Source organism: Balaenoptera borealis (genome assembly GCF_965194805.1).
Source record: "Balaenoptera borealis genome assembly, chromosome: 7".
Classification (NCBI taxonomy): Eukaryota; Metazoa; Chordata; class Mammalia; order Artiodactyla; family Balaenopteridae; genus Balaenoptera; species Balaenoptera borealis.
This window is the reverse complement of record NC_138864.1, coordinates 111,965,617-111,989,144: the sequence shown is the minus strand read 5'-3', so window position 1 is coordinate 111,989,144 and position 23,528 is coordinate 111,965,617. Positions and strand designations below refer to the sequence as shown.

Sequence of the window (23,528 nt, the reverse complement as noted above, 5' to 3'; positions counted from 1 at the left end):
CATATATAATAATTCAAAAATTAGAAACAATAGGTAGGTAGTTTCAAAATTAATATACAAAAGTTAACTTTCTTTTACAAAACAAATTAGAAAATAATACCTAACAATACAACTTAGAAAACGTGTGGGAAAAAGATTTTAAACTATATTAAGGGAGATAAAGGAAAACCAGAATGGAATAAACAGTGAGACATACCTTGTTTTTGGACAGGTAGATGCAATATTGTAAAGATGTCACTCTTCCTTAAATTAATCTATAAATGTAATGTGATCACAATAAAGTTACCAATGTTAATTTTGGGGCAACTAGGAAAGCTTTTAAAAAATTCCATATAGAAATACAATAAGGCAAAAATAGCCAAGAAATTGGAGAATTAAAAAAAAACAAAAAAGTAATGATGGGGAACTAAGTCATCATAACAAAACTTACAGTTTTAAAGCTATAGTAATAAAGGGTTTCATGCCAGTATATGAATAGACAAGCTAACAGAATAGAATTCAAAATGAGACCTAGGAGTCTAGTATATAATAATTGTGGCTTTTCCAATCAGTAGAAAAAAAAATAATTTACTTACTAATCTTGTTGGCACGCTTGGCTAGACGTTAACAGAACTAGATTGGGAGCTTACTTCTTGCATCAAAATGGATTCCTGGGCTTCCCTGGTGGCGCAGTGGTTGAGAATCTGCCTGCCAATGCAGGGGACACGGGTTCAAGCCCTGGTCTGGGAAGATCCCACATGCCGCAGAGCAACTAGGCCCGTGAGCCACAACTACTGAGCCTGCGCGTCTGGAGCTTGTGCTCCGCAACAAGAGAGGCCGTGACAGTGAGAGGCCCACACACCGCGATGAAGAGTGGCCCCCGCTCGCCGCAACTAGAGAAAGCCCTCGCACAGAAACAAAGACCCAACACAGCCAAAAATAAATAAATAAATAAAAATTTAAAAAATGGATTCCTGATGAATAAAAATTTAGTCACAAAAAAATACAACTTGAAAAGTGTAAGAGAAACATGAGAATTTCAAAACCCAGAAGTCATAGAAAAACAGTAGATATACTGATTACATAAAAATTAAAAATTTCTAAATGACAAAGATAAAAGGTAAATGACAAACTAAGAAAAAAAGTATGTAACGTATACGACATAGTAAGCCAATCTCCTGAATATATAGAGAGCATTTACAGACCAAGAAGAAAACAAAAAGTACAACCGACAACAAAATGGGCAAAGTATTTTATCAAACAGTTCACATAAAAAAATCTGTAAATATACCTGTTGTTCATTTGTATGTTTTCTTTAGAGAAATGTCTATTCAAGTTCTTAGCCCATTTTTAAATCTGGTTATTAGTTTTTTTGCTTTACTTTATATATTTTAGAGATTAACCCCTTATCAAATATATGTTTTGCAAATATTTTTCCCATTCTATAGGCTGCCTTTTCACTATCTTGATTTCTTCCTTTGCGTGCAGAATCTTTTTAGTTTGATGTATTCCCACTTGTCTCTTTCTGCTTTTGTTGCCTGGGCTTTTGGTGTCATATCCATGATATCATTGCCAAGAACAATGTCATGAAGCTTTCCCCCTTGTTTATTTCTAGCAGTATTACAGTTTCAGGTCTTAAGTTTGTCTTTAATCTGTTCTGAGTTGATTGTTTTGTATAAGGTTCCAATTTCATTCTTTTGCATGTTGACATCCAATTTTCTCAACAACATTTTTACAGACTGTCTTTCCCCCATTGTGTATTCTTGGCACTCTTGTCAAATATCAGTTGACATATATGCCTGGATTTATTTCTGGGCTCTCTATTCTGTTCCATAGGCCTATATGTGTGTGTTTATGCTAGTACCATACTGTTTTGGCTACAGTAGCTTTGTAATATATTTTGAAATCAGAATGTGTAATGCCTCCAGCTTTGTTCTTCTTTCTCAAGATTGATATGGCTATTTGTAGCCTTTTGTGGTTCCATCTGAATTTATAGTTGTTTTTTATTTCTGTAAAAAAATGACACTGGAATTTTGATATGGATTCCATTGTTAACATCAGTAATCTTCAGGGAAATGTAAATCAAAGCCACAGTGAGACATCATCTTGTACCTGTTAGGACGGCTATTATCCAAAACATAAAAGACAAGTTTTGGCAAAGATATAGAGAAATTGGAATTGAACTGAAATGTAAGTATAAATACAGACCAGGTTTTGAAAACATAATATTAAAAAAAATGTAAAATACTGTGATTATATTTGGATTAAATAAAATATATTTTGAAATCAATTTCACTCCCCCCCACCCCCTTTTTTTTTTTTACTGGATGAATTCTATTTATTTATTTATTATTTATTTATTTATTTGGCTGCGTCGGGTCTCAGTTGTGGCACGCGGGATCTTTGTCGAGGCACGTGGGCTTCTCTCCAGTTGTGGCATGTGGGTTCTCTCTAGTTGTGGCACAGGGGCTCCAGGGCACGTGGGCTCTGTAGTTGTGGCACGTGGGCTATAGGGCACATGGGCTCTGTAGTTTGCAGTACGTGGGCTCTCTCATTGAGGCACGTGAGCTCAGTAGTTGTGGCGCGTGGGCTTAGTTGCCCTGTGGCATGTGGGATCTTAGTTCCCCTACCAGGGATTGAACCCACGTCCCCTGCGCTGGAAGGCGGATTCTTTACCACTGGACCACCAGGGAAGTCCCTTTTTTACCTTTTTAAATGTGACTACTAGAAAATTTTAAATTATATACAAGCCTCATGTTATATTTCTGTTGGAACACACTGTTCTAATACCATGATTCTTCTCATTGAAATCAAGTGTGGCAAAGTAAGTTTGCCAATGTTTGAATCCCGAAAACTAAGCTCAGCGGACCAGAAGAAGACACACCATATAAATCTCGTGGTTCACGAAGACAAGGCACCCATCTCCCTAACTGATATTCCAATAGTATCTGTGTAGTCCGGGGGAAAAATGGGTCACTAATAGAGTCAGCTGTAAAAGGATTCAAACACAATCATGAGTGATAAGAAGGAAAACCCCAATTCCTATAATTTTTTTACATAGTTTATTTTTTTTCCAATAACATTAATTTATGAATACTTGTGGATATTGTTATAAATATGTTATACTTCATGGCGTTTAAAAAAATAAAAGTACTAATGAAATTTTGTAATAATTAGTTTTCACGACAGCTAGAAAATAGTTGTTGACCTCATATACTATAAATTTATGCTAAATTCTCACTGTTACTCCAAAGACATTTGTTTCTTGCAGCTTTTCTAGCAAACTGCCTACTGCTGAGCCTTCTTAAACTTAATCACACTGAGGCAACATTTGTCTAATGCGTTAAATGACACTCACTGACCATAATTCCTCACCACCTACTGGAACTATATTCTCAGAGGTTGCTAGTGAACTCTCGGTTACAACTTCTCAGTTCTCATTCTAGGGCCACTGTTTGACACAACACCAGGAACATAATTTGCATAGAATACAATGGGGTTGCCCCAAGTAGGTAATGCAGTGGCCCTCTTTCAATGGGATAATTGTGGGGCATCAATTTGATGTTGATAATCATCCCTCCTTAAGCTCATTTCCCTTGTTTTTTATGATGCTACACTTCCTAGTTTTCTTTCTATCTTTCACATACTTGGTTCTCCATTTTGTCTCACTGACTCCTCTTGCTCTTTCACCTCTGAAATGTGGCTTTTTAGCTAGATTTAATTCTTGGTTATTTTTTGTACAATAGCAGATATAGCAACTGGACTAAGAGTCAGACAAACTGAGTTCTATTCTACCACTTTGTTTCTATATGATTTTGGTTGGCCAATGCAGCCTCTTTGAACATAAATCTTACTATCTGTAAATAAGAGGTAATATTACCTTCCCTTGCTACTTCTCAGGATTCTTATATAGATCCATTTATCCAACAGTTATTAATCATCTAGTATTCCATTATGTGAATAGAGCACATTTTGTCTAATTTACAGTATGACTCAAAAATGGCAAGGTAGCTATTTATGAGTTGGAAAATAAAATTAGATCCATGCCTCTTACTATTTGTAAGTCATAGAGAAATTAAATACCAAAATTCAGACAAGTAGATAAAAGTATTTAAAGGAAATTTAGATGATTATATTCATGACCTTGGTGTAGGGAAGGTCTTTGTAGCTTAAACAGATATAAAAATAAAGAGCCACAAATGAATAATGATAAACTTAACATCAAAATAATTCTAAACAACAGAAGCAACAAAAACAAAGTTAATAATGGATTACTATGAATGGACAATTCATAACAAAGTGGAATATAAACAGTCAAGCATATGAAATAATTCTCAATTTCTGTAGCAATCAAGGAAACGTTACTTAAAATAGTGAGGTACCTTCTTTCTTCCAACAGACAGCCAAAATTTTAAAGACAAAAAAGTGGGCGAAGAAGTCTGCACAATAGTACTATAAACTTTCTATGAATATGGGTATAGGTATGTGTATAAATGCAAAGAAAAAGGTCTAGAAGGATACATACCAAACTGAGAACAGTTGTTATCTCAAAAAGGAAGATTTGTTATAGGATGGCGGTGAAAATTATCAAAAAAAAAAAGGATAAAAACCTTATCTTCAATTTCAGAATATCTTCAGATAGATATGTAAATATTTAGAAGAAATATTTTCATGTGTCTTTGAAAGTACTCTAAATGTACAAAATTTATGGGCTTCCCTGGTGGCGCAGTGGTTGAGAATCTACCTGCCAATGCAGGGGACACAGGTTCGAGCCCTGGTCTGGGAAGATCCCACATGCCGTGGAGCAACTAGGCCCGTGAGCCACAACTACTGAGCCTGCACATCTGGAGCCTGTGCTCCGCAACAAGAGAGGCCACGATAGTGAGAGGCCCGCGCACTGCGATGAAGAGAGGCCCCTGCTTGCCACAACTAGAGAAAGCCCTCGCACAGAAACGAAGACCCAACACAGCCAAAACTAAATAAATAAATAAATAAATAAATTTATTTAAATGTATAAAATTTAAAAAATCAAGTATACATCAAAATGGCCATATACATATACATTTGCAAATGAATGACTTTATTAAGGAAACTCTTCACACAGGCATACTTCATTTAAATAAAGATGTACTTCCAAAACATTATGTCCATAAAAATTTGAATCATACTGTAAATGCATTTAGAGAGCTAATTATTTAAAGAAATGTCAAGGTAAATTCTTATGTTAAGTGAAGTCCTTTATAATGACCACTTTCATTTAGTTTAATTAAAAATCAAACATTAAACAAACCTTAAAAGTTTGAACTTCATGGGAGGATCAAGAAGACAGAGTAGGAGGACGTGGAGCTCACCTTCCTCAACAAATACATTAAAAAAAAAAAAAATCTACATGTGGCATAATTCTCAGAGAAAACTAACTGGAAACTGGCAGAAGATCTCCTATACAACTAAAGCTGCAAGAAAGATCTCCATGTAACTGGGTAGGACAGGAAAAAAAGGCATCAGGTCAGAACCTGTGCCTCTGAGAGGGATCTATAAGGAAGGGAAGGTCCATATGGGCAGACCCTTACCCTGGGGAGGGAGCAGACAGACTCACAATCTGGGCATCCATGTCCTGGGGTCCTGCACAAAGGAGACAAGCCCTCTCGCCTGGGGAAATCCACTGAGACAGAGAGAAGGGCTGGAGAAGCCTAGACTCTACTTGTGAGGAGTGCACGTGAGCTGGCTTGCTAATAATCAAGGTGGAGAGAGCCTTGCACTGGCAGCTGCTGCCTTCCTGCACTTCCCAATTGGAAGGGGTGAACGCCCCATCTCTGCTCAAACCACACCATAGCCTGGTGCGAGATCAGGGCAAAGATTTGGTCTAACTGCACAGAATCAGACCAGGGTGCATGCGGTGTGATCCAGGCATAGCTGCGGTGACCACTGTCAGCACACACACAAGGCAGTGCCACAATAACGTGCAGCAGCTATGTGCTGAATCTTGGGCAGACAGGTCCTGGTGAGGAGTGTGAAGCAATCTGTTCCCCAGTGAGAGCGTGCTGGCTCCGCCCACTCCATGCTGCAGCTCAGCACCAGGTATGTGGCAGACAGGTCCAGGGAGAAGTGTGCCACAGAGGCAGCCCAGATCCCAGGCAGCAGCACAGCCACCTCAATTTCTGCAGCCACAATGCCCACATCCTCAGCCCCAGCCTACTCTACACCACAGCCTTGTACTAGACCTGGGACAAACACAACGGAGAAAGGGATACGACCTTGGGCTGCATCTGAGAGGAACTGCAGAGACCTACACAGGCAGTGCATAGGTTTGCTGTGACCACAAGAGCCTCACTTCCTTCAGCAATCACCTCCTTTGGGGAAGGGCACACACTCAAGGGCAATGGAACCTTACTGAACCCAACCCTCAGAACTTCTACTCCAAAACCAGGGAGCAGACCCAGAATCCAACGAGGCAATGACAACCACGGAGAAAGAGGAAACCCCACCTCACATCAAGCACAGACTCTAGACACTACAAAACAAATCACACCCCTTTTCAAGGGGATAATGGCCAGCAAACTCTGAAGAAAGATGTGGCTGGTATCCATACCAAAACCAGCTCTCACACCAAAAATATTGAACTCACACAGTCTACACAGGGATGCTCCCACATAAAAACACCCCTTCAGGACCACAGTAGATAACTGTTTCTCCTAAATTCATAGAGACAGAGAAAGTTAAGTAAAATGAAAAAGCAGAGGAACTACTCCCAATTAAAAAAACAAGAGAACTCCCCTGAAAGAACAACTAATGAAACAGACCTCACTGGTCTTCTAAGCCCCAACTTCAAAAAGGAAGTAATAAAAATGCTAAAGGAATTAAGAAAGATTATCAATAGAAATGCAGATCACTGTAATAAGGAACTAGACTATAAAAATGAAACAGTCAAAATTAGCTAATTCAATTGCCAAGTAAAAAACCAATCTACAAGCAATGAATAGCAGACTAAGTGCTGCAGAAGAATAAATAAGTGATCTGGAAGACAGACTAATGGAAATCACCCAATCAGAATAGCAGACAGAAAGACAACAAAATGAAAGCAACACATGAGGTTTACAGGATAATATAAAGAGTGCCAACCTACGCATAATAGGGTTCCAGAAGGAGAAGAGAGAGAAAAGGGGATTGAAAATGTACTTGAAGAAATTATGGCTGAACACTTCCTAAAATCTAAAGAAGGAAACCGATATCCAGGTACAGGAAGCACAGAGGGTCCCAAACAAGATGAACACAAACAGACCCACACCAAGACATTATCAGAATTAAAATGCCAAAAGTTAAAGATAAAGAGAGGATTCTAAAGGCAGGAAGAGAAAAACAGAGTCAGTTACAAGGGAACTCCCATAAGGCTATCAGCTGATTTCTCTGCAGAAACTGTGCAGATCAGAAGGGAGTGGCATGATATATTCAAAGTCCTGAAAGGGAAAACCCTGCAACCTGGGATACTCTACCCAGCAAGATTATCATTCAGAATAGGAGGAGAGATAAAGAATGTCTCAGACAAGCAAAAACTGAAAGAATACAGCAATATTAAACCTAACCTAAAAGAAATATTGAAAGGTCTTCTCTAAATAGAAAAGAAGCAAGTATCTATAGGAAAGGCAAATATATGAAAGGATTAAAGATCACTTAAATAAGTCAGTACATAAATTTTTAAAAATCCAAAAAAATTGTAAAAGTGATTATAACTACTATTAATGGTAAAAGGATAAGCATGAGGATGTAAAATAGGACATCAAAATCACAAAATGTAGGGGAGGGGAGTATAAAAATGAAGATCTTTTAGAATGTGTTTAAACTTGTATGACTATCAGTTTAAAGCAAGTAGATACAGTTATGGGTCAACATACTTGAAAACCAGGGTAACCACACATCAAAAAGATACAATAGATTCACAGAAACCAAAAAGAAAGGAACTCAAGCATAATACAAAAGAAAACCATTAAACCACAAAAGGGAAAACAAAAAGAAGAAGAAATGAACAAGAAAGAACTACAAAAACAACTAGAAAACAAGGTTTAAAATGGCAATTAAGTGCAGCTCTATTTACAACAGCCAGGACATGGAAGCAACCTAAGTGTCCATCGACAGATGAATGGATAAAGAAGATATGGCACATACATACAATGGAATATTACTCAGCCATAAAAAGAAACGAAATTGAGTCATTTGCAGTGAGGTGGATGGACCTAGAGTCTGTCATACAGAGTGAAGTAAGTCTGAAACAGAAAAACAAATACCGTATGCTAACACATATATATGGAATCTAAAAAAAAAGGGTTCTGAAGAACCTAGGTGCAGAACAGGAATAAAGATGCAGATGTAGAGAATGGGCTTGAGGACATGGGGAGTGGGAAGGGTAAGCTGGGACAAAGTGAGAGAGTGGCATGGACATATATACACTACCAAGTGTAAAACAGATAGCTAGTGGGAAGCAGCTGCATAGCACAGGGAGATCAGCTCGGTGCTTTGTGACCACCTAGAGGGGTGGGATAGGGAGGGTGGGAGGGAGACACAAGAGGGAGGAGATATGGGGATATATGTATATGTATAGCTGATTCACTTTGTTATAAAGCAGAAACTAATACACCATTGTAAAGCAATTATACTCCAATAAAGATGTTAAAATAAATAAATAAAAAATAAAATAAAATAGAAGAAAAATAAATAAAATGGCAATAAGTACATACCTATCAATAATTACTTTAAATGTCAATGGACTAAATCCTCAAATCAAAAGAGTGACAGACTAGATTAAAAAGCAAACACCAACAGTATGCTGCCTACAGGAGACTCACTTTAGGGCAAAAGACACACAGATTGAAAGTGAGGCGATGGAAAAGGATATTTCATGCAAATGGGAACAATAAGAAAGTAGGAATAGCAATACTCATATCAGACAAAAGAGACTTTAAACAAAGGCCATAAAGAAAGACAAAGAGTGGGCTTCCCTGGTGGCGTAGTGGTTGAGAGTCTGCCTGCCAATGCAGGGGACACGGGTTCAAGCCCTGGTCTGGGAAGATCCCACATGCCGTGGAGCGACTAGGCCCGTGAGCCACAATTGCTGAGCCTGCGCATCTGGAGCCTGTGCTCCGCAACAAGAGAGGCCACGATAGTGAGAGGCCCGCGCACCGCGATGAAGAGTGGCCCCCACTTGCCGCAACTAGAGGAAGCCCTCGCACAGAACGAAGACCCAACACAGCCATAAATAAATTAAAAAAAAAAAAAAAAGACAAAGAAGGACAGTATATAATGATAAAGGGAGCGATACAAGATGAGGATATTATACTCATTTACATATATGCCCCCAATATAGGAACACCTAAATATATAAAACAAATACTAACAGACATAAAGAGAGAGATTGACAGGAATACAATAATAGTAGGAAACTTTAACACCCCACTGACATTAATGAACAGATCTTCCAGACAGAAAATCAGTAAGGCAACAGAGGTCCCAAATGACACAACCAGTTGGACTTGATACCTACAGGACACTACATCAAGCCCCCCACCCCTGAATACACATTCTTTTCAAGCGCACATGGAACGTTCTCTAGGATAGACCACATATTAGGTTACGAAACAAGTCTCAACAAATTTAAGAGGATAGAAATTATCTCAAGCATCTTTTCTGACCACAATGGTATGATACTAGAAATCAACCACAGAAAGAAAAATGGGAGAAGAATGAACACATGGAGACTAAGCAACATGCTACTGAAAAAACCAATGGGTAAGTGATGAAATCAAAGAAGAAATTGGAAAATACCTGAGCACAAAGGAAAATGAAAACACAAACTTACAAAATCTATGGGATACAGCAAAAGCAGTTCTAAGACAGAAGATCATAGTGATATAGGCTTTCCTCAAGAAGGAAAAAAAAGACTCAAAAAAACAACCTAACCTACCACCTAAAAAGAATTAAAAAAAAAGAACAAGGAAAAAACCAATGTCAGCAAAAGGAAGGAAATAATCATGTTAAAAGAAGAAATAAATAAAATAGAGATCCAAAAAACAATAGAAAAGATAAAAAACCCAAGAGCTGGTTTTTTTGAAAAGATAAACAAAATCGACACACCTCTAGCCAGGCCTGCCAAGAAGAAAAGAGTGAGGACCCAAATAAACAAAATAAGAAATGAAAGAGGAGAAATAACAACCAATATCGCAGAAATACAAAAAACTGTAAGAGAATACTATGAGGAATTATATGCCAACAAATAGTTTCTAGAAACACAGAGCCTGCCAAAACTGAGTCAAGAAGAAACAGATAACTTGAGCAGACCAATCACTACAAGTGAAATAGAATCGGTAAAAAAAAAAACCTTCCTGCAAACAAAAGTCCAGGACCAGATGGCTTCACTGGAGAATTCTACGGAACATACAAAGAAGAACTTACACTGATCCTTCTCAAACTATTCTAAAAAACTGAAGATGAGGGAACACGTCCAAACTTATTCTATTAAGCTACCATCGCCCTGATACCAAAACCAAAAAGGGACTACAAAAAAAGAAAATTACAGGCCAATATCTTTGATGAATATAGATGCAAAAAATCCTTAACAAAATATTAGTAAGCCAAATACATAAAAAGGATCATACACTATGGTCAAGTTGGATTCATTCCAGGTTCGCAAGGATAGTTCAACATACGGAAATCAATCAATGTGATACACCACATTACCAAGAGGAAAGCCAAAAACCACATGATCATTTAAATAGGCACAGAAATGCACGGATCATCTAGACAGAAAATCAACAAGGAAACACAGGCCTTAAATGACACATTCACCAGATGGACTTAATTGATATTTATAGAACATTCCATCCAAAAGCAGCAGAATAGACTTCCTTCTTAAGTGCACCTGGAACATTCTCCAGGATAGATCACATGTTGGGCCACAAATCAAGCCTCAGTAAATTTAAGAAAATTGAAATCATATCAAGCAACCTTTCCAACCACAACGTTATGAGATTAGAAATCAGTTACAGGGAAAAAACGGTAAAAAACACGAACACATGGAGCCTAAACAATATGTTACTAAACGACCAATGGATCACAGAAGAAATCAAAAAGGAAATCAAAAAATACCTAGAGACAAATGACAATGAAAACACGATGATCCAAAACCTATGGGACGCAGCAAAAGCAGTTCTAAGAGGGAAGTTTACAGCAATAAAATCTTACCTCAGAAAACAATAAAAATCTCAAACAACCTAAATCTTACACCTAAAGCAACTAGAGAAAGAAGAACAAACAAAACTCAATGTTAGTAGAAGGAAAGAAATCATAAAGATCAGAGGAGAAATAATGAAATAGAAACAAAGAAAACAATAGAAAAGATCAATGAAACTGAAAGCTGGATCTTTGAAAAGATAAACAAAACTGATAAATCTTTAGCCAGACTCAAGAAAAAAAGGGAGAGGGTTCAAATCAATAAAATTAGAAATGAAAAAGGAGAAGTTACAATGGACACCACAGAAATACAAAGGAACATAAGAGACTACTACAAACAACTATAAGCCAATAAAACGGACAACCTAGAAGAAATGGACAAATTCTTAGAAGGGTACAACCTTCCAAGACTGAACCAGGAAGAAACAGAAAATATGAACAAACCAATCAGAAGTACTGAAATTGAAACAGTGATTGAAAAACTTCCAACAAACAAAAGTCCAGGACCAGATGGCTTCAGAGGCGAATTCTATCAAACATTTAGAGAAGAGCTAACACCCATCCTTCTCAAACTCTTCCAAAAACTTGCAGAGGAAGGAACACTCCCAAGCATATTCTACATTAAAAGGATCATACACCATGATTTATCCCAGGGATGCAAGGATTCTTCAACATCTGCAAATCAATCAGTGTGATACACCACATTAACATACTGAAGAATAAAAACCATATAATCATCTCAATAGATGCAGAAAAAGCATTTGACAAAATTCAACACCCATTTATGATAAAAACTCTCCAGAAGTAGGCATAGAGGGAACTTACCTCAACATAATAGAGGCCACATATGACACACCCACAGCTAACATCATTTTCAATGGTGAAAAGCTAAAAGCATTCCTTCTAATATCAGGAACAAGACAAGGATGTCCACTGTCACCACTTTCATTCAACATAGTTTTGGAAGTCCTAGCTACAGGAGTAAGAGAAGAGAAAGAAATAAAAGGAATCGAAATTGGAAAAGAAGAAGTTAAATTACCACTGTTTGCCGATGACATATTATACACAGAAAATCCTATAGATGATACCAGAAAGGTACTAGAGCTCATCAATTGAATTAGGTAAAGTTGCAGGATACAAAATTAATACACGGAAATCTCTTGCATTCCTATACACTAACAACAAAAGATCAGGAAGAGAAATTAAGGAAACAATCCCATTCACCATTGCATCAAAAAATATAACCTACTAAGGAGACAAAAGACTTGTACTCTGAAAACTATAAGACACTGATGCAAGAAATCGAAGATGATACAAACAGATGGAAAGATATACCATGTTCCTGGATCGGAAGAATCAATATTGTCAAAATGACTATACTATCCAAGGCAATCTACAGATTCAGTGCAATCCTTATCAAGTTACCGATGGCATTTTTCATAGAACTAGGACAAAAAATTTAAAATCTGTATGGAAACACAAAAGACCCTGAATAGCCAAATCAATCCTGAGAAAGAAAAACAGAGCTGGAAGAATCAGGCTCCCTGACTTCAGACTATACTACAAAACAGTGTGGTACTGGCACAAAAATAAACACATAGATCAATGGAACAGGATAGAAAGCCCAGAAATAAACCCACACCCCTATGGTCAATTAATCTATGACAAAGGAGGCAAGAATATACAATGGAGAAAAGACAGTCTCTTCAAGAAGTGGTGCTGGGAAAACTGGACAGCTGCATGCAAAAGAATGAAATTAGAACATTCTCTAACACCATATACACACATAAAGTCAAAATGGATCAAAGACCTAAATGTAAGGCCAGACGCTAAAAAATTCCTAAAGGAAAACATAGGGAGAACACTCTTTGACATAAATTGCAACAATTATGTTCTTTGATCCACCTCTTAGAGTAATGAAAATAAAGCAAAAATAAACAAATGGGATCTAATTAAACTTAAAAGTTTCTGCACAGCAAAGGAAACCATAACCAAAACGAACAGACCCACAGAATGGGAGAAAACATTTGCAAACGAAGTGACCAACTAGGGATTAATCTCAAATTATACAAATAAAAACAAAAAAACAAAAACAAACAACCCAATCAAAAAATGGGCAGAAGATCTAAATAGACATTCCTCCAAAGGAGACATACAGATGGCCAACGGGCACATGAAAAGATGCTCAACATCACTAATTATCAGAGACATGCAAATCAAAACTACAATGAGGTATCACCATACACCAGTCAGAATGGCCATCATCAACAAGTCTACAAACAATAAATGTTGGAGAGGGTGTGGAGAAAAGGGAACCCTCCTGCACTGTTGGTGGGAATGTAAATTGGTACAGCCACTATGGAGAACAGTCTGGAGGTTCCTTAAAAAACTAAAAATAGAACTACAATGATCCAGCAATCCCACTTCTGGGCACATATCCAGAGAAAACCATAACTGAAAAGCTACATGCACCCCAATGTTCAGCACTATTTACAACAGCCAAGACATGGAAGCAACCTAACTGTCCATTGACAGAGGAATGGATAAAGAAGATGTGGTACATATATACAATGGAATATTACTCAGCCATAAAAATAATGAAATAATGCCATTTGTAGCAACATGGATGAACCTAGAGCTTATAATACTAATAAGTCAGACAGAGAAAGACAAATATCATATGAAATCACTCATATGTGGAATCTAATTTTAAAAAATGATACAAATGAACTTATTTACAAAACAGAAACCAACTTAATAGATTTTGAAAACAAACTTATGGTTACCAAAGGGGAAACGTTGGGCAGGGGGGAATAAATCAGGAGCTTGGGATTACATACAGACACCACTATATATAAGATAGATAACCAGCAAGGACCTACTGTATAGCACAGGGAACTCTACTCAGTATTCTGTGATAACCTATATGAGGAAAGAATCCGAAAAAGAATGAACATATGTATACGTATAACTGAATCACTTTGCTGTACACCTGCAACTAAAACAACGTTGTGAATCAACTATACGCCAATAAAATTTAAAAACCAACCAACAAACAAAAAACAACCCAGTCAAAAAATGAGCAGAAGACTTATTTAGATATTTTTCCAGAGAAGACATAGAGATGACCAACAGGCCCATGAAAAGATGTTCAACACCGCTAATTATTAGAGAAATGTAAATCAAAAGCACCATGAGGTATCACTCAAACAGGTCAGAAAGACTATCATCAAAAAGTCTACAAATAATAAAGCTGGAGAGGGTGTGGAGAGAAGGGAACCCTCCTACACTGTTGGTGGGAACATAAATTGGTGCAGCCACTATGGAAAACAATATGGAGGTTCCTTAAAAAGCTAAAAGTAGAGCTACCATATGGTCCAGCAATCCCATTCCTGGGTATATATCCAGAAATAACTAAAGCTCTAATTTAAAAAGATACATACACCCCAATGTTCATAGCAGCAGTATTTACAATAGCCAAGACATGGAAGCAACCCATGTGCCCATCAACAGATGACTGGCTTAAGAAGATATGGTGTATATATATACATATATATATATATATATATATATATATATATATATATATATATACACACACACACACATATATATATATATATATATATAAAGTGGAATATTACTCAGCCATAAAAAAGAATGAAATATTGCCATTTGCAACAACATAGATGGACATCGAGAGTATTATACTTAGTGAAATAAGTTAGACAGAGGAAGACAAATATTATATCACTTATATATAGAATCTAAAAAATAATACAAATGAATCTATATACAAAACAGAAACAGACTCACAGACACAGAAAACAAACGGTTATCAGAGGGGAAAGGAAGGGGGAGGGATAAATTAGGAGTATGGGATTAACAATCTACTATATATAAAATAGATAAGAACAAGGATTTACTGAATAGCACAGGGAATTATGTTATCTTGAAATAACCTATAATGGAAAATAATCTGAAAATATATATATACATACAACTGAGTCACTTTTCTGTATACCCGAAACTAACAGAATAGTGTAAATCACCTATACTTAAATTAAAAAAAAGTTTGAAGTCCAAAATATTCTTATGAAAGTAAATACATATCTCCTTACCAATAACAGAATAATAATTCCCTATATTATTCACTGACTTTTTTTTCTAGTGCTCTCTCATTTTTCATCCACTTAAGGTACTATCAGAAAGAGAAGGGGGAATGTATGAATAATCTCAAACCTGTTAAAAGTGCACACTGATGGATGTCTTCATTTACAAACTTCATAAAGGTATCCTCATCCTAAAACAAGAGAGTTTTAAATTATTTATCTTTTAAAAACCAGCGGTTTCCCAATCCAGAAATTTTTTACATCTACCTTAGTACTTAGAATTGAGTGTCTTTAATCTTTAATAAATGAAAAAATTCAAGGTTATTATTGGCTATTGGTCTCAAAGCACCCAGCACTTCAAATATCCGGAAACAAAGTTTTCATCTTTCATTTCTCTTCTTCCACAAGGTAAGGTCATATTAATGATTATAGAGAAGGAACAGTTTAAAGATTCTTGGTAAACCTGGCAAAACAGGTTAAATTAGGACTAAAATTAACCAAAAAAAGAAGCAAAAAGAAACACAGAAAGCCATTGACGGGACTTCCCTGGTGGCTCAGTGGTGAAGAATCCCGCCTGCCAATGCAGGGGACACTGGATTGAGCCCTGGTCCGGGAAGATCCCACATGCCGCGGAGCAACTAAGCCCGTGCGCCACAACTACTGAGCCTGCACTCCAGAGCCCGCGAGCCACAACTACTCAGCCCGAGTGCCACAACTACTGAAGCCCTCGCGCCTAGAGCCTGTGCTCCCCAACAAAGAGAAGCCACCGCAATGAGAAGCCCGCACACCGCAACGAAGAGTAGCCCCCACTCGCCGCAACTAGAGAAAGCCCGCGTGCAGCAAGGAATGCAGCCAAAAATAAATAAATAAATAAATTTATGGGGTGGGGGGAAGAAAGCCATTGACTTAAAGTGTTATACATCATTTGGGGAATTTATTTAGGGACCTTAACTTACATAGATAATTTATACTTTACTAAAATGTGAAGGAATTTCTTAGAAATATGTGCTGGGACCAGACAAAATATTTGTAACTACTGCATTTTGTTTCTCCCCTCCCCCCTTCTTCCTCCATGTACTTTCCTTTGTTACAACAGTGCCACATGAAACCTATGATGGTGACACACAGTAGGTTTAGAAATAGGTTTCACTATTATGATACACATTATAATATAACATAGAATTAGTACATATAAGAAAATAAGTGGACATGAATTATAAAGATAAAACCCTAATAATTACTTATTACACACATTTTAATAAAACTCAGAAGAATCTCAGCCAAAATATTTTCTCAAAAAAACCCCAAAATCAATATAGATTCTCTTTCTAGATAGGGCATACTGCACACATTAATAGCTTTGTTTTCAATCAATTTATTTCCCAACTTCAGTGAAAAGTGATTTAAATATCCAACGGATTTTTAGAGCCAACTGAATTTATAGTATTTTTACTGGGAATTTATATTTTATAACAAGTTTTATTTCTAAGTAGGATTAAGTTGAGAAAAACATACTGATTCATCTTCACTGATTGTTCTGTCTGAATAGTCTTCCTTTTCTGAATCCTCTGACATCTCTTCCAATATTTGGCTCGAAATTTCTTTTATTAGGTAGGTAGGCTGTAAAACAATTTGTAAGGAACTTATTTGACAGTTTTCTTTTTAAGTACACATTAAATGTGTACCCCCCAAATATATTCAATTTTATTTAATTAACAGTGACAACAGCCTTCTCTAAAAAGTAAATAAAGACACAGCTAATTAAACCTTAATTTCAAAGATTTGAAGAAATTTTCCATTTTTATAAGATAGAGACAAGTCACAATAAGACAAATCACGTAAATAATTTAATTGAAAAAGGAATTTCCAGGGTACATAACCAAATCATTACATCCTAGATTTACAGTTAAATGCCACACAGCAATAGCGAGTTCAGAATGATTCTGAGGCATTGAAAAGATCACGCATCAGAGAAAAAGTAGTTACTTATTCAGGCAGTGAGTTGTAGCAATACAGTTAATTTTTTTTTTCGGCTTAATTTTCATTTGACCAAAAGTTCAAATGACAGGAGGTTTTTTTCTCTATATTTTGGTTAATATTCTGTAGACTGTCTCTGTTCTAATATTCGATCATATTAGTCTTACTGGAATTTCAATAGTTATCAGAAGGTTGTATCGACAATGACCTCTCAAGTGGTAATTAAGACAATGAAATAATAGAAATTCCTTGTCAAGAGTCTACTGTTTTTGAGAGACCAAAGGAATTTACTAATTTCGAATCTACTAGTTTATGCTCCTCTCTACAAAAAGTGGGTTTTCGAGCGTGGACCACAAACAATAAAGCCCAAGCTCCATAGCGAATAACTTTACGAATGCCACAGAGACGTCTGTCTTATGGGTGACACCTTCAGTAGTAAGAGACTGAAGTTTCCGTCTGGGGATCACAACTCCGAATTTGGAAAACTGGACTGGCATAAATCTTGATTCTGTTTCCTTACTTGAGCGTATGAGGCGCACCAACGTGCTGACCTGCTGCGGAGTAAAACCTGAGCTTCAGGAGAGGCACACACACAGATGGATCTAATAAGCGCTCCGTGCCTACCTTCCACGTCAGAAGCGAGAGAGGCCACAGCAGGCGCGGCCTCGCCCAGCGGCGCCGCGGCAGTCTCGGGGCAGGAACGATGACTTCCCTTCTTGGCGGGAAGGACGATGAAGCCACGATTCCTGGTGGCGAAGTCTTCCTCCCACACTCACTTCGCGACACGGCAGTGGAGGGAGGGGCGCCTTTTCTGGGCGCGCTCGTTTCGCGCAGGGACTTTCCCTCTCGGCACTTCACTGTCCCGCCTCGGCCTCCTCACCCTCGCCTCGAGTCCCACGGCGAGGCCAGCAGTCCCTTCCGCGCGCCGGGAGCAGCCGTCCTGCCCGTGATACCTACAGCCCAGCGACTGGAAGGAACGCTACTGCTGCCGTTTAGCAGCCGCAGCCACGCCCTTCACCACGAAGCGCAGCACTCGTTACCAGGGCAACGGGCTCACCCTCGCGAGACCTCAGGCGGGCCAGCCACGCGGGATTTCGGCTGAAGGAAAGGGAGATCCCGGAGGATGACGAGAACTGGCAGCAGAGGAGTGGGCGTCAAAGGGCATCCCGAGGGGCGGGAAGGTAGAGAGCAGGGGGCTGGCGGGAAATTTTAGGGGTGGAGGCAGGACAGCTAGCTATTTGTCCCTAAGGTTCTGCACATCGGTTGTTTGCCATGTTTGTCCCTTCTTCGAGCAGACACTAGAGCAAACTGGTTAAGACTTTTGCTTTGTTGATCTTTAGTTGTATCCACAGCGAGTTGCGTTTTGCACAGTTGTGTGACTAATGATCTTCATTGGATTCGGAAAAAGAGACTTTTCTCTTTAAATATTTGATGGAAGAGTCATAGATTTTCTTGGGTGAGCTTGCAAGATTCTTATCAGCTCAGAGATTCTTTAAGTATAATAATCGTTAGCTAACGTATCAAGCACATCTTCAGGGACACTATGCAAATCACTTTACATGTATTGTCTCATCTAATTAAATATGATCTTCCCATAACAGATTTAGTCATTATTCCTGTACATCCCATCTTGATTTCCCCCTGGTCTGTAGCTTAGTGGATAATTTATTTGGAATAGTTTTCCAAGTAGAGCTAAAAAAAAAAAAAGTCTTTAAATGTTTGGTGCCTGCACGAGGCATTATGTGTCATGAGATTTGTAATACTGTAGAAATGGAGATAATGGAAAAGTAAAATAAAGGGTAAAGCAATAGCTTAAACATGAGGTTAATAGCCTCTGCTTATATTTTGTTAGTTTCCGAAAAATACCATGTTCTTTGAGGTCAGTGATTTAGAAGACTGGACCTTCCAGAAAAAGAAATAGAGCAGGTATTAGATCACACTTTCTTGAAAATTAATTACCCTTTATAATTGTACCTTGTTTTATGTAATACATATGTTACTAAAGGTGACATGCATAGAGAATTTTTATATATGGAATCTATTTTTCTGTTGGATTTTAGAGTCATGATTGCAAGCCATAGTGTCAGACACACAAGGTGAAACTCCAAGAAATGATCTAACCAGGTTACACAAGAAATTAATGGCAGAGCTGGGACTTAAATCTCAAGATTTTTAGTCCAAATATTTACATGATCATATTTCAAGTAATCCTACAGAGAAAAATTATTTTAGTGTATAATAAAAATAGGAATTCAAAAAAACCTTTGAAAACTGTATTTATTCATTCTTTCATTAATTCAACAAATATTTATTCAATGCCTACTAATTGCCAGGGACTGTTCCCGGTGTAATAAAATGGACATTCCTTGTGGAGGTTATGTACTACTGAGAGAAGAAAGACCAATACTTGAAAAAAGCACTCAGGTGATGAAAATTGCTGTGGCGAGAAATAAGGGAAAAATAAAGAGCATAGGGAGTGCTCTGGTGGGTGGGCCTTGGTAGGGGTGGCTCTCTTGATGGAGTGTCCAGGAAAGGCTCTCTGACCAGGCTTTTGAGCAGAGACCTGAAGCAAGTAAAGGGATGAGCCAGATGGATGCCTAGGGGAAGACCTTGGCCGGCGGGGGAAACAGCAAGTTCAAAGGCTCTGAGAGAAAATCACGTTATGAATTATACTAGGCAGTACCGTTTAGTTGAAGCTTAGCTGGAGTCAGTACATTTTAAGAAAAGAGATTTCATTAGGACCTCTTTCTTCCCCAGATAAATTTAAAATGATTTGCTTAAGCACCTGTTCCTTTTTAACTCTTTTTTTTTTTTTAAACTTACTCTCCTATTCTAGACAGAATACAGTGGAAATAAATTCTTTGCCTTTAAGTGCAAGTGGAAGGAAGACCTGCAGTAAACTTCAACCAGGGACTTTGATGTCGGTCTGAGTTTTTGTTCTCCTTTTCTGTGATCTTATCAGAGAAGGTTATGGGACATACTCCTTATGGAGCCAGCTTCTGCTTCCTGGGAAGGCAGCTTTGCCTGTGCAGCAGGCTTTCCTCCTCCAATGTTTTGATGCATTCATCACCTCTAAGCCTGCAGTATAAAAGGCAATATAGTAAGAGTAAGAAAAGAGGAAAAGAAAAACCAAAACAGTACTCCAAAAGGCACAATTATCGGTGTGGGAATCAGGAGGAAAAAGGTCATGTTAGCGACATGGCCAAATGTAAATTGTGTTAGGAATGTGATTTATTTTGTGTGATTATATCATTTTGAATTTGTTGAGCAGAGGCTTACATGAGCATATGAGATGACTAGGGAAGTCAAAGTTATTTATGACATCACAGAAGTTAGTGGTTATGTGGCTGTAGAGGCCTCGTCATAATTTGGCTGAGGAAGCCATACTGGATCCTGGGAGCCCTGGGGTCATCTAGTACCCGTCAGGCCTTCCTCAGACTATCGGGGTCTAGAATGTTCCAGTGTAAGGCAAAACCACTCCAACAGTTTCCAGATCTTAAGATCTGTCCCAGCCAGTCAACTAACCAAGACTTAGCTCAAAAGCCATCCCCTTAGTGAAGTCTTTCCTGATCCCTGTATCATTGGTAGAATATTTACACTGTTAGTTTACATACTATGTCTAAATTTGGGGACTATAGTGAAGCATTATTCTTCTGAACACTTGGAAATGAGGTAGTAAGAATGCCCCCAGCCTGTTCAACAACGAACAGATAGGATAAATCACCTCAAAAGAGAAAGTTGGCTCCCAGGCTCAGGGTGAAGTTTCATGATAAAAATCAAGAAATGGTACCCACCCCACTGCCACCAATAAGTGCACCTGAACTGTGCAATGGTGAAATCCCCCTTCTCATTAAGGATGTGTTGGCCAGATCCCACAACTTTTCAACCACTTCCTTTCATTTTGGTATTTAAGATTTCGTTCTGGTATTAAGTACACTTTAAACTTCAATTTCAAACTCGATTCAATGCCCTCCTTCTCGTTACCCCCTAGATCTGTCCCTAGCTCTGGTTGACTGAGGAAGTGGGAGGGAATTGGACTTTTGCTATTTACATTCATCCCCCCTTTCTTCTGAGTGCTAGTTCCTTGTTGTGTTAGGATGAGTAAGGGCTGGGGGGAAAAGGGCAGATATCTCCTTAACTGGGCCAAATTGCAGTCTGCATCGTTGGTCTCCAGTGCTGCTATTGGTCTTTGTTCGTGTGCTTCAAGAGGAGCATGGTGGCCCCAACCTGCCCCCTGACAAGGGGCTGTCTTCAAGGCATGCTCCTAGGAAATAGCAATCTCTTGTGAGGAATTATGGGGAACAGAGGTTAGAATCTTTGATTCTTTATTTACCACCTTATAATTAATTTGGTTTGGATAAGGATCCAAATTTCTGTTTCCATTTACTTTTCTTCCAGCATTTGCTTATGTTAGTGCTTGGCAAAGGTAGTTTGTAGAAAATAAATGTTTTACTGAAATAGTAATGTTGATTTTGGCAAACACTTTTCTCATTAGGAAGGCAAAGCTAATAGCCATTGCATTTATCCATGGACTCTAGTCTAAATGGACATGCATCTAAAACTAAAGATATACAAAGGTTGAAAGTGAAGGGGTGGAGAAAGTTATATCATATATACAAATACACACACACACACACACACACACACACACAGATTGAAAGTAAACGGGGAAAGTAAAGTTATATCATGCAAGTGCTAACCAAAAGAAAGCCATGGTAGCAATGTTAAGAACAGAAAAAATAAACTTTAAGGCGAAAATCTTTGCTACAAATAGAGGGTCACTTCATAATATGAAAAATATTCAATTCACTTGGAAGATAAAATGATTCTAGATTTGTGTATGCACCAAAAACATGACTTTAAATATGAAAGCAAATTTAACAGAATTACAAGGAGAAATAGACAAATCCATAATTATAGAGGGAGATTTTCACATTTCCAATTCAGTAACAGCTAGAACAAAGGCACAAAAAAATCCAGTAATGATATAGAATGTTTGGACCACATGATTAATAAGCTTGAATACAAATAGACACAGCACTCAGATCAAGACCTTGTTAGGCCATCTCCTCACTCCTGTGGAAGAACACATATTTAGGGTCATGAGATTTTCATTTCTTAACCATCCTTCCATTTGGAGCACACATGCAAGCAAGAGTAGAAAAAACCCCTACAATACAGACCAGTTTCTACATCACACAGAAGACTGTAACATCTTTGAGCTCAAACCCTGAAGACTCACAAGATTAATGTCCATCCAGCCCTAATTCTATCAGTTTGGTATTAGTACTACAGATTGTATTCTTTTCATTACTTAATTTTGTGATTGACTTTGATGATAACATTGTCTAAACTTAGACCCCTTCTTGTTAGAATGTAGAAGTCAAAAGTATTAATTATTGGGTTGGCCAAAAAGTTCGTTCGGGTTTTTCCATAACATCTTACGGAAGTATTTTTTAAGTTACCATAATTTTGTTAACTCGTCAATCTTATGAACAGGATTTAGGGGACTGTTCAGGGCCTCCCAACTCACAATTTAAAACCTTTGTGAGAAAAGCCTCAGATTTCAAGTAGTGCTACATAAATAATATAAAATTACTGGGACTTCCCTGGTGGTCTAGTGGTTAACACTCCACACTCCTAGTGCAGGGGGACCGGGTTTGACCCCTGGTCAGGGAACTAGATCCCGCGTGCCTCAACTAACAGCCCGCATGCCATAAGTAAAAGAGCCTGCATGCCGCAACTAAAGATCCCACATGCCGCAACTAAGACCCGCGCAGCCAAATAAATAAATAAATATTAAAAAAAATAAAATTACTATGAAAAGGTATCTCTGGATTTAAAGGTAATCGCCAGTGCCTTGCAAATAGTAAGTATTCTACAAACAAACAGTATATATTAAATGGGTATTTCTACTGTAAAAGACAATGCCTTTGGGAAAACAGTACTGCCACCGTAGGTGCCAGAGGGGTGACATGTGACTACACTGGGAATGAGAAGGAGGATGAAGGAACATTTGATAATGTTTTTTTGAAGAAGAAGGTTTTCAATCCCTCTTTTCAACCTTTTCTATATATGTTTGGTCAGTTGTCTCTACCAGAGCAATTTTTAATATTTTGTTGGAAAATTGACTGTAATAAGTATTTAAAAATATGAAATGGCTTTCCTCTTTAAAGAATGAAACCAAGACTCAATCTGAAATATGCATTTTGCTATACCATTATCTTTATTACATCAGATAGA

General features: G+C 37.8%; 1 protein-coding gene and 1 pseudogene across 3 annotated transcripts in view; one reads left to right on the top strand and one right to left on the bottom strand.

The window, feature by feature from the left end:
- The window catches only part of CYREN (cell cycle regulator of NHEJ), a 215,986-nt gene that overhangs the window by 132,319 nt on the left and 60,139 nt on the right, over nt 1-23,528 (top strand). The window lies entirely within an intron of this gene.
- LOC309631578 (cytosolic carboxypeptidase 3-like) lies at nt 1,495-23,467 on the bottom strand (annotated as a pseudogene). Its single transcript, XR_014249546.1, has 4 exons — nt 17,910-23,467; nt 16,824-16,928; nt 15,439-15,499; nt 1,495-2,968 (listed from the first exon to the last, which is right to left on the bottom strand). The product of XR_014249546.1 is annotated as a cytosolic carboxypeptidase 3-like (transcript).